Genomic DNA, 12,086 nt, shown 5'->3' on the forward strand with positions numbered 1-12,086 from the left:
TGTTTTTTGCTTTCTTACAGATTTTTACAAATCGAGCAACTATTCGTCCAATGAATACTCCACTTCAGAAACAGGTAAATATCTCCAAAAGTTACTCAAATTTCTCGTTGATGTGTCAAGGCAAACCATTTGGGCTGGATCTTTCCTCCGTTCAGCTCGAAAGGACGCCATTTGACTAGAGCAACCATCGTGTGCGATCCTTCATCATTTGTCCCGAACCCGTCAGGACATTTGCCTGAAATACGCATCGACAGTTTTGCTCCAATTAACACGAAGGTCACATTTAAGACATTCTTTAGACTAAAGTCTACTTGATTTTGTGTTCACAGCCATCTGGAATGACTCAAAACTGATGGGAACGCACTCGGTTCATCACGAACAGGTAATTACTATTGCTTAGTTGTCTTAATTATAAGAAAATAAGTTGAAATCCGTCCACCAGTGTTAATTGGCTTCGCCAATGTCTGTCGAAACGATTTGTTTGATTAGACGCTTCCCAGTGGACAAGAACAATAGTTAGTCACTTTGCAGGGTATTTTCAGTACAATTTTAAGTACCCATCACAAGGCTAATAACACTGAAATATAACTGCAGATTCGGAAGATTTCCGTTTTTTTCGGAATTGTTCTAATGGAAACCCTTTTGTTTTATTTTCAGACGGCACGCCGCTTCACCGCTGTAGTTGGCATGGATAGCAAACGCACAATAGGTAAGCACAACTAGGTTTATTGTTTATCCGAAGGATAATTCGTCAACTGCAATCGTTGATGTCCTAAAAGTTAACGAGAACACAGTCACAGTCATGTTTGAAAAGCCATTTGATTGCCATACTGCTATTCATCGTGAATGTTTTCGATAGTTGATGGAATCGATTGCGAAGTTTTGACAAGTTCTGCTTCACTATTCCACATGATGATCTTTGGATTTTATTTGTACCGCTCCAGGCAGAAAGAACACATGTTGTTTTCCATAAACTGACAATAGTCTTAAATAAATAATAGTTAAGTTGATTCATAGGACAAATCGGTAACATTATCATCTCTCTCTCTGATTTCTTACAGATTCCTTGGTATGAGCTGATCAGCTAATATGCGAAAACAAGTTTCATTGTTTCATAGGTAAGTTTCTGAAGACTTCCATAATTGCTTGCATCTTATTATTTTTTCATGATGATATCTTGGATATTTAGAACAATCGATGTACCGCTCCAGGCTGAACGTTTATATGTTGTTAGTTCTAATCTGAATTATACTCGATGCAATCAAGAAAAACCATTTTGGATCGTTTTTCAGTCTACTAACTATTGCTTTTCCATTTCAAATTACAGATTGACAAATGTCTTTCTCATAATGATCGAGGCTTCTGTAAAAAATACGATAAAGGTGAGTAATGAGTTCTTGATTGGTGAGATTCATATCTACCAATGATGATCACATCATTTTTCAGTTATCCCTGTCTTAGGAATAGTGCTGACCATTTTCAATTCTGAACCCTCATTTGATCATCAGCATGTCATTTTCTGATTAAAAACTTTGTTACTAAGGCAAATTTCTCTTTCATTTTCAGAAACCTTCATGGTGAAAACTAAGAACAAGAAGTTGATCCGTTTATAAGTGACAAAGGTAAGTCAACTTCTAACTCAATGGGTTATCTACGGTACTATGAGCAACTACTTCAATGATGATTTTAAACACAATATACGCATACGGGGACAGAATTTAATGTTGTTGAAACTCTAGTTTACCCAGACTTGCCCTATCTGATTCTAGTTGCTTCAGACTCTAATACTAGTTTCACGCTTCCAAAGGTTTTCTAATTACTAATCATATGTTTTCGTTGCAGAATCTTTCCAAATACAAACATTGTTGCATTGGATCTTCAGTGTACATCAGGTAAGAATCATTTTTATCAACCACAGTTTAAAGTCCGTAACATTTTATGATGAAACAATGAATATTACTTAAATATAGTGTTGAATAAAATATTCGATTGGTCTTACTGAACCATACTAGTGTTCATCATGAATGCGCAGAAGAAGTCTACCTCGTTCTAAATCATACTTCTTTCTTTATATAGCTGAATGTTGCCAACGAATTGCACAAACGAGTTGAGAATCCACATTACCAACTAAAGGTAAGCAATTCATGCAATTTTACCGAAGTTTTACGCCTTTGAATGATGATTTTAAACACAATATACGCAAATGGGGACAGAATTCTATTGTTGTTGAAACCTCAGTTACCCAGACTTGCCCTATCTGATCTTGTACCGTGTAAAAATCATCTTGGTGTTTATGGCACCCACGATTCTAATTCTTCGTCTTCATTTTTTACAGGATTCAATCAGTTGTTTCATCCCTCAGATCACACGGCTCTTCTAGACAAAAAGGTGAGTTGTTGTGATTGTGATGCGCTGTGATTTCGGTGACGTCCATCCTAATGTGGCTGCGGTTAGATTCTAAACTGCACTCGCTTCGCTGTTGGACAAGAGCAAATTACTTTATTATTCTGGCGATTGGCTGTAACGTTTGCGTTGCCCTTCTCCGTGGAAACTACTGTTACATTTATTTTTCTCAAAAAAGAGCAAATTTTTCGAGTGTTCTACAAGGCATTAAAATTTCTATTGTTTTTTCCTTCGTTTCCAGGAGATTATCTGTCGTCGATGTGCTTGGAAATCCCTGCCTAATTTAACAACCAAAGGTAAGTTTCGTTTCGTTGTTTTGTACCGTGAGGTCGCCATTCACCGCTCATTTAACGGCATTTTCGTAAAGTATATGACATTAAAAATCGACGTTTGCGAATATTGCACTTTAATTTACGTTAACAATTCAACAATTATGTTGTTATTATAGAAAAAATATAAAACGATTGTAAAATATGTTTACAACCGAAAAAATAAAAATTCAAATGTGTTATCTCTTGGCTCCTATTAACGCTCATGCATCCATTCACCGCTCATAATGGATCCATTCACCGCTCACTGGATTATTTTTTCATGGAATCACAGAAACTATTCATTTATAAAAACAAAATAACTTTTATTTACCAAAGTATTGATAATTCATGGCGTTCAGTTCATCCTGTTTTGTCAAAGCGGAATCTTTAATGGGTTTTACCTGTTGGATATTTCTTCCGCTGTTTGCCCTGAACAGTTCCCATGTTGTCCTGCAGCGCAGTGTGAGAAATATTTTTTGAGAACGTGATTTCAGGTACATCCATATAAAAACTTGGTGAAATGAAAGTTTTTTAATGTGACAGCATGTTACATTCACTTTTGTTACGATACTTTACTAACATTTGATCATTTTTGTATGATTGGCCCAAAATGAGCGGTGAATGGGGCATGGGCGGTGAATGGCGACCTCACGGTACATATTTTTTCATCTAGACGTCTCAACACAGACGGTAATTCCTCACGGGATCGAAGAATCTCTTCAATCGGAATTATTGTTTTTCGATGAGACAATAGAAACTCGTTGCTTCATCCACAGGGACGGATCATTCTCAATGCCGTCTCCCTGTCAGCTTCAGTTGTCAACGACATTTTCATCATATGTGTTGTAATAGTTTTCAGAAAAGTGACAGCAAAATCGAGCTCTTCGTAGACAAATTTCGTTTGTGTAAATTTTTCATACTGCTGTTCAAGTTGAATTTCAATTTTATCCGTTAGCCTCGTCCTTCTGTTCAAATACAACTTTCCAGTTTACGAACATGCCATAAAGCTGTTATAGATGCAAATAAAAACTTCACCATGAATTCCAGTACAGTTCACTTACAAGAGATGGATTTTGTGTTCACTTTTCCATATTTGAAAATATGAGACTGCCAGACTTATCATAGTTTAATCATTTCCAGATCGAGCTCATTCAACAAATCTACATTCGACCAATTTAACATCTGAATTCATCTAGGTAAGTTCATTAGTAAAGCCCTTGAATCGAAAATCTCCCTCAAGTGGTCCTCTACTAGTCAGTCACTTAACGTGTACCCCCAGAAAAGGTCTAGTTAAGTGATCTCCGACGTGGACAAAAGTAACCAGTTGCGCTAATAAAAGGGTCACCCGTATCCACCCGCTAGGGTGATTCTTTACTCGGCGTAACTACATTTCTTTCCCGGATAAGATTTCGATTCTTACTGTTTGGTTGATTGAAGAGCTGATGTGTAATAGCCTCTTTTCCTATTGTTCCAGGTGTCAAACTCGAGTAGCTGCGCTGAAACTTACGCTTCAGTTCAATATGGTAAGTTTCCATTGGATCAATACTCTAAAGTGCTTTGTAAACGTCCTTCGCTTTACGCTTTGGTTGTTTTATTTTACTTTGCAACGAAAGAGGATAATCGGGACGTAGAGGAAGTTTTTGCATTCCTATTGTGTTTACCAAGTCACAGTTGCGACAGCTCTGACTAGCATTGGAATGTGAAAAACATTATTTTCAAAGGCTTATTGCGTGCTATCTATGTTGTAAAAAAATCTGAGAGAAAATTAGGCGTCTAAACTTGTTATGGAGTGTAGTTTATCGTACTGCATTCTAGTGTTCGTCGTGAATGTTTCATGTACCGTCAAGGCGCCATTCACCGTGGGGGCTCCATTCACCGTGTACCTTCGAATATTTTTTTCATTATTCCCATATCGTCCCCCTAATGCTAGAACTAGGTATCTGATTTTGCGAAATCGCGAGCAATTTGTTTATACCTGAACGCTCACCACAATAAACAAAAGTTAGTCGATTGAAACTACAAAAACACATAATGATGCTTCATTTAAGACCAACAAAGTGTTTGTTTTTTAGGAGGATAAGTTTTACCAGCCATTTTTACCCTTACTTTCCAAAACGAGTTACCTAGTTCTAGCATTAAGGGGGCGATATTATGATTGAATGATAAGACAATTTCCCTTCAATTTCACCAATACAACATTGTATTGGTGGAATTGAAGGGAAATTGTCATATCATTCAATCATAATATGGAAATAATGAAAAAATATTCGAAGGCACACGGTGAATGGAGCCCCCACGGTGAATGGCGCCTTGACGGTACGCGTATCATCATTTATCATTAAAACGCCATTGCAGTGCTCTTTAGAAGCCAAAACTTGCAAAACTACGATCTCTTTTTAGAGAATTTAGAATTAATGGCATTTTTCTTTTCATTTTGCAGTGCGTCAACAAAATGTTATTGGTGTCAGCGGGGAGCTATGGCAAGATAACAGGAAAGCATCAAACTAATATCATAGTGATACTCATTATGAATGTCACCCAAACTGTTTGACAAAACACTCGTCTTCATCATACGTGATGATCTTTGGATTTTATTGTACCGCTCCAGGCAGAATGAACACATGTTGTTTTCCATAATCTGACATCAAACCAAACAAAGAATTTAGAGAATTCGTGCTGACGAACACAATTCACTAATTTCACTATTGTTTTCTCGCGTTTGTTGCAGCTTTCCTAATGCGAGCTCAGCCCAGTCGAACCAACTCTGGTGTTCTACAGGTAAGCTTTCCATAATGCAATGCATCACTATTATTACCCTTTGTATGATGATATCTTGGAAATTTAGAACAATTGATGTACCGCTCCAGGCTGAACGTTTATATGTTGTTAGTTCTAATCTGAAAAGATATTGTTTCACACATGTCTCTTGTCTACATTTGCCAGTGTCTAATCATGTTGTTTATCTTTTTCTGTCGCAGGTCGGGCGTGTTCTCCACAAATGACAATCGTTGATGCAATTCCCGAACCAATAGGTAAGTTTCCTTTGATTGATACGCTCTTTTAAACTATGCATCTAGTTTCGATTGCACTCGTGATGACTCAGAATTATTCAGTTATCCCTGTCTGAGGAAAAAATAATGCTGATAGAAATTCGTTCTGACATGTCCAAACTCGAAACTACTGCTATTGTCCCTTTGCCCTTCGTTATACTGATAATCGGTTTGAATTTCATTGCAGGTGGTTTTTGGTGCTGACGATCTGCTGATTTCTTCTGTAGATGACAGTGTCACTAAAATGGTAAGTCGGTTACAATGCCAGTATAAGCAGACACTAATCCCAAATATGAGCTATCCATGTTTGACGAGTGTGTTGAGCAGATGTGTTCAGTTGCTCTTTATACTGACTGAATTATGGTAGAACAATCGTTGAGAGCATTGTACGCAATCTACTTGATTGAACCTACACAATGGTCGATCGAAAACACTGCGTCGTTGCTTACACTACTGTTTACACACACTCAATTCATGATGAAAACCGCTTTTCTTTTGTCCTAATGGATTGTTTTTGCTTTAATTTACAGATTTTCACAATGAGCCCTGATTGATAAGCGTCTTCTGATTTGATGAGGTGAGTTTATGCTTTATTTCACCAAATTCGTCATTTTTTTCAAGTATAAAAACGATAAAAACATTCACACTTTCAAATCAACGTCCTGTTTTAGTCAGTCGTGCAATTCTAGCCAAGGGCATAGTTGCACGATCTCCGTTATGGACGAAATCAACTCGCTTTCAAATCCTATCCTTTCTCGCCCGTTCCTAGGGTTAGAAATCAATCTTGAAGCAACATTTCCATCTCTGACTTAACTTATATTAGTCTCGTTTAGTTCTACGCTACAATGCCCATTGTTTCTTTCTCTATAATTTCAGATCTCGGTGGCTGTCGTCACTCTCAAATTGCTGACACATGCAACGAGCTTTTGAATGGTAAGTTGTCTTTGGAGTTCATTTCCATTCAGAAACATTGTGAGTCCTGACTAGAGCTGCTTGACCGTAACTCGCAAGGTCAAGCGGTCTCGAGATGGACAAGATAATGAATCCTTTGACACTCCTGCCGGATGATTTTAACGCCTTTGTCAGTTAACTTTATCTTGGATGCATTGGCTACATTTGCCCCTGAACTTCTAAAGCAAGTTAACATTACCATCTAACAGATTTTTTTAATATGTTCTTTGTTTTCTTACAGTTGAAATCGTTTGAGATGACGACCACAAATCCGGTTTCAACAAATGGATCAACGATCAACGGTGAGTTTGAGTTCTAACCGATGTCCTGACATCAGAAACATGTTGAGAAAAATGAACGCAGTATTGAGTTAATAATCCATACTAGAATTCGTTGGGAATGAGTTTTTTTTTGTATAGCTTCTCTTTTTGTATTATTTTTGAACTTTTTCCTATTATTTTTGAACGATGGTGTATAACTGAATAATGTGTTCGGAAATTTTTGAGGATAATATAACGTATAGAATTCACATCGAATAGCAGTATTTAAAAAATAACCCCAATATGAGAGGTAGACTTTGCACGAATGATTCTCAGTACTTGTATTCATTTTTCCTAACGTGTTTCAAGTTCTTTTCAATGATGATCACAAATCTCAATTACCTTACCTACATTACTTGAAAAACCATGAAAAAACAATTGTGAAACTGAATCTTCAAAAATGAAAAGAATCTTTGCTAAATAGTTTTTGGTTCCATTTTGTTAATTCAGTTTTTTCTCCGTTTTTTCCACAGATGTTTTACAGTACGTTAGAGTTCTCCTGCATTCCAGATAAGGTAAGATTTGATACTGAGTTGTGTGTTTTATTGTCCCTTGATAATGCATCTTCATTGATCTTCAAGAATCCATACTACATGTAAAGCGAGGATCTCATAAAGCTGCTTCTGTCACTCAAAACATCTTCAATGATGAGAAAAAATCCAAATTACCTTACCTACATTAGTTGAGTAAAACCTAATGAAAAATCCATTTACTCTGACACCGAAACATACAAAACAATAATTTATAAGCAATTGGTTCAGACTGGTCTAACGAATACTTTTTTCTCTCCTCTTTACAGGTCAGGTAAGCCAAACACTGCTGTTTCGGGAAATTCGGGGATAGAGAAACACGTCACTTTCCGCATGTTGTTGTGTGCATTTTCCAACGTTAAGCTCAGTTTTGAGACAGTAGTCGTATGTCGAAGGGAAACTTTTCAATAAAATCCCCAGAATATATGAAAAATTCGGCTATTGGTTGTTATTGAAGAAAGAAATTTCGTTGATCTATTTTGAAGAAACAAATCTACCTAATTGTTGGGTTTTAGTATTGTGAGTCTATAAATTAGTGTGTTTTGTTGTATTTAGCGGTCCCAAATCTCAAATGATCTCATTTTCTACACTGAACGAAAACCCCATACCGAAATCGACTGATTTGCTCGACCATTCCTTCCTCCCGGAGTTACTCCAGAAGTTCCACCAGAGATTCCTCTAAGAGGTCCTGGAATTCGCCCAGTAGTGTTTCCTGGGGTTACTCTTGGGAGTCCTCCAAGAATTCCGCCTGGGACCCCTCTAGGAGTTCTGACTGGGAGTCCTCCAGAAGAATATTTTTTTGGATATCCTAGGTCATCCTAAAGCCTTCAGTACACGCTTTGCCAAGTGAGCAAAATTTTCCGCACGCATCAACCAACAGCAAAGCATATGCTTGACATTTCCGATGTTATGTCAATGTTGAGACCACTGTTGGCCTGTTGGATTTTGCGTGCGGAAAAATTTGCACACTTGGCAAAGCGTGTACTGAAGGCTTAACTGTTTTTGCAGTGATCCAAAATGTACTGTCAAAAACTGTACTTAGTTTACATGATAGGGTAATTCATGTATTTTGGACAGGCTGAGGACAACGTTGGAAAAATCGTCCCCTAGCTTCCTTAGAAAACAAATGATTATTTTGCAAAGTTACTAATACGCTTAGGGTAAAAAATATAATTTGGACATGTATGTAATTTGGACATGCACGGTGATGTTTGTAATGTTCCGGAGAACTAATAAAAGTAGATACTTCTCAATATCGATTATTGGATCAAACAGACCCTATTCTGATTACATACGTTGAAAATACGCTTAACCCTTTATAAGGCAGTGGCAACTATATTGCCACCTACTGTTTGTATTTTTATCTGTGTTGCAACAATTTATTTCGAACTTTTTTTTTGGTTTACGCAAAATTGGGATTACCAACAACACCTGGTATTTTTTGGTGCTAAACAAAGCTTTAACAACAATTTGGGAGTCATTTGTGTTCTCAAAAATGGCTAAATTTGACCGCGTGAAGAAAATAAGCTCAAACTTATTGAAAAATTTTAGATTTGGTAAATATTTTAAGAAATAATCAAATTATGGGTTAACATGAGCTGAACAACACAGTTTATATTATGGGTTAAGCCCTAATCCACTCTAAAATCTCTTTTCCAGCTTTTTGTCGAAGTCAAAAGAAGAAAAGTACCCTAAACGGGCAGTGGCAAGAATATTGCCACCAGCGCTGGTGGCCTAAACGGGCAGTGGCAACTATATTGCCACCTCAAAAGCTCGTTTTTGGGGTTACCGGGCAATGGCAACTATATTGCCACCAGCGTTTTTGGGCTAAACGGGCAGTGGCAACTATATTGCCACCTAGATTTTTGAGAGTTTCTTTCAAATAAAAATTGCTTTGTACATGTAATAATGTATATAATCATTTCCATGATATTATACGTTGACAACTCTACTAGTTTTCTCGGCCTTATAAAGGGTTAACAATTAAGAATTTACTTCAAAATTATCGAAAATGTAAATTATTCCACTAAAACCCCTCTAAGACACAGGTATACAAGACGACACACACTTCACAGTCACATACAATATTCACCTCAAAATCGTTGAATTAATAATTGTAAGAATTTTAAAAGCCTTATTACAATGAAAAATGTTCAATAAAGCAGCATTAGGCAGCCAATCTCTTAAAATTCATCTAGAACGCCTAAAATAGATGGTGCGTAAAATACATTACAAGCTTTCTACTGTAAATTATAGATAGTAGAGTAAACATAGATCTGCGGACATCACTGAATAAAATGTTTCAAGCGTGCGAATAGTATTTTTCAGGAGTGCGACTGTTGGATATGACGTCATGCGCTCCATTGTTGTTGTTGGAATCGTGACGTCATGCTCGTTTGGATACAAATTTTGACAGTTCGTTTGGATACAACGGATTCATCATCGACGGATCTATGTTTACTCTACTATCTATACTGTAAATATATTTTGGTCTTCTGACGAACTACATGGGGATGCTGTGCGATTGCATACTTGGAGGCGTATTCTGTGGGTCTGACGATATTTACTCGATTTTAACAAAAACTGTAACAATTATCAAAATAGATTCCTGTTAAGCGCAGAAATTAGATTATTTGCAAGAAACTATTTGTTAATTCATGCTACTTCCACGATCTAGCAGTATTCATGGCTAAACATTGAGATAATTGCCCCGTCCAAATTATATATACCTGAGGGTGTCCATAACATATATTAGGTGTCCAAAATGCAATTCTAACAGGCGATTGGAAGTTGTGATTTTCTCAGTTTAAAATGCTTTCGTTAAGGTTTTTGTCACCAGGGACGCAAAGTACAATCATATTATAAGCGTATTAGTAACTTTGCAAAATAATCATTGTTTTCTAAGGAAGCTAGGGGACGATTTTTCCAATGTTGTCCTCAGCCTGTCCAAAATACATGAATTACCCTATTTCACATTCAGGTGGCACTAGTGAGCATTCCCATTTTATACCTCATATATCTCAAGATCCTGATTACTTAGAAAGATGATGTCTTCGACATTGTTGTTTGATGGATAAAGAATGGATGTACTTATCCCGTGACATTGACATCCTTAAGATAAGAGTATATTGAAATACGACGGTCAGATATTGAATATTTTACTAAGCGCTTTAACTTCATGTAAAATTTATCAATCAAGTGCAAATTTAAACAAATTATAATCAACTAGTTTTGTAATTTTCAAATTTTGAAAACTTTCGGAAGTATAAAAATTTATAGCTCGTTGATTTTTTTCTAGATGAATAATAACACGTACATGCTTTTACAAATTTACAACTAGCGTCTTCTGGTGGCAGAAGCACGAATCAAATGGTCAATCAACTGAAAGCCCTTGATCTACCAACCAACCTTGCCAAAGATATCAACTTCCCAGGCAATCAGACTCGGAGATATATAAGATATAAAATTTGCAGACTCATTTGCACTACTTACTGGCGAAATATTGATTTCAACGACCCATCAACCAAATGCACCTATTTGACAACTTTACCGAAACCGCCATCTCTCTTCTAGTAACCAGGATCCTGAGAACTATTGCATACACATTTTTTTATGTTCACTAGCGTCATCTAGTGGCAAGGTAAGCGTCATCTAGTGGTGAAATTACGATTAAAACGAACAACTATCTGTAAGTTTTCGATCTTTTAGAAGGTCGGCACGAGAGGACAGGTAACTTTTCCTCCATTTGGTCTTTGATCTACCAAACAACTTTACCTTTAGATAATTAAGAGCCAGTTCGCGAGAACCGCGACCCCCTTTCCAAAGGAAGTGGAATCGATGTGCTCCGATTGAGCTGAAATTTTCAGGGTATGGTTTTCCATATAAAAGATGATATCTGGCCGATTTTCAGATTTTTTCGTTAGGGGGAAATGGGGTAAAATAGCCCACAAAGATTTTATGTCTAAAAATAGGTAAAATCACTAAAATCGCAATAACTTCCACAAAAGTTAACGGATTCAGCTGAAATTTTTCATGGATGATCTACTCCTATGGCACTTCCATTTAAGCCAAGCGATGGATATTCTTTGATATTTAATTTGAAGAAATAAATTATTTTCATAATTTTTTTGACGATTTTCAGGGCGCCTGTTTTCGTACCAACAGAACTAGGATGAAAAACTGAGTACTACGTTTTAAAGGATTACCCAAGAGCTTTCATTTGATATGTGACCCAGATGCGCCAACTTAAAAACTTTCGAAAAAAAAAACTTTTTTCTCGGGGTATGCATTTTACCCCATATTTGTCTAAAAAGAAGTGTTGTTATCACAAATTATGACAACGATATTTAAATTTCAAGGGGATTCCTTCAATAATAATTCAACAGAAAAATTATGACTAAAAAAATGCAATTATTGGATTTTTTTTTTCATTTGGGGAAAGTAGGGTAAAACGGACTAACTCTACCTCCTTTCGAAATAACGTTGCTAGTACGATGTTCTCTGATCGGACTTGAATTTTCA

At 36.6% G+C, this 12,086-nt stretch overlaps 2 long non-coding RNA genes across 3 annotated transcripts; both read left to right on the top strand.

Annotated features, from left to right (window-relative positions):
* The first annotated feature begins 283 nt into the window (after positions 1-283).
* LOC109428496 (uncharacterized) lies at positions 284-2,716 on the top strand. Of its 2 annotated transcripts, none has more exons than XR_009997518.1 (7): positions 284-382; positions 658-709; positions 1,062-1,118; positions 1,328-1,892; positions 2,077-2,133; positions 2,336-2,388; positions 2,645-2,716. It is a non-coding gene; the product is annotated as an uncharacterized LOC109428496 (long non-coding RNA). The 2 variants fall into 2 exon arrangements; XR_009997519.1 differs by lacking the exon at positions 2,645-2,716 and having other exon boundaries at positions 1,328-1,622; positions 1,843-1,892; positions 2,336-2,638.
* Positions 2,717-7,217: 4,501 nt separating this feature from the next.
* Positions 7,218-7,998, top strand: LOC115269477 (uncharacterized). The gene is made up of 2 exons (XR_003898779.2): positions 7,218-7,550; positions 7,835-7,998. It is a non-coding gene; the product is annotated as an uncharacterized LOC115269477 (long non-coding RNA).
* Positions 7,999-12,086: the final 4,088 nt, after the last annotated feature.

Source organism: Aedes albopictus, chromosome 2, assembly GCF_035046485.1.
Source record: "Aedes albopictus strain Foshan chromosome 2, AalbF5, whole genome shotgun sequence".
NCBI classification, from domain to species: domain Eukaryota; kingdom Metazoa; phylum Arthropoda; class Insecta; order Diptera; family Culicidae; genus Aedes; species Aedes albopictus.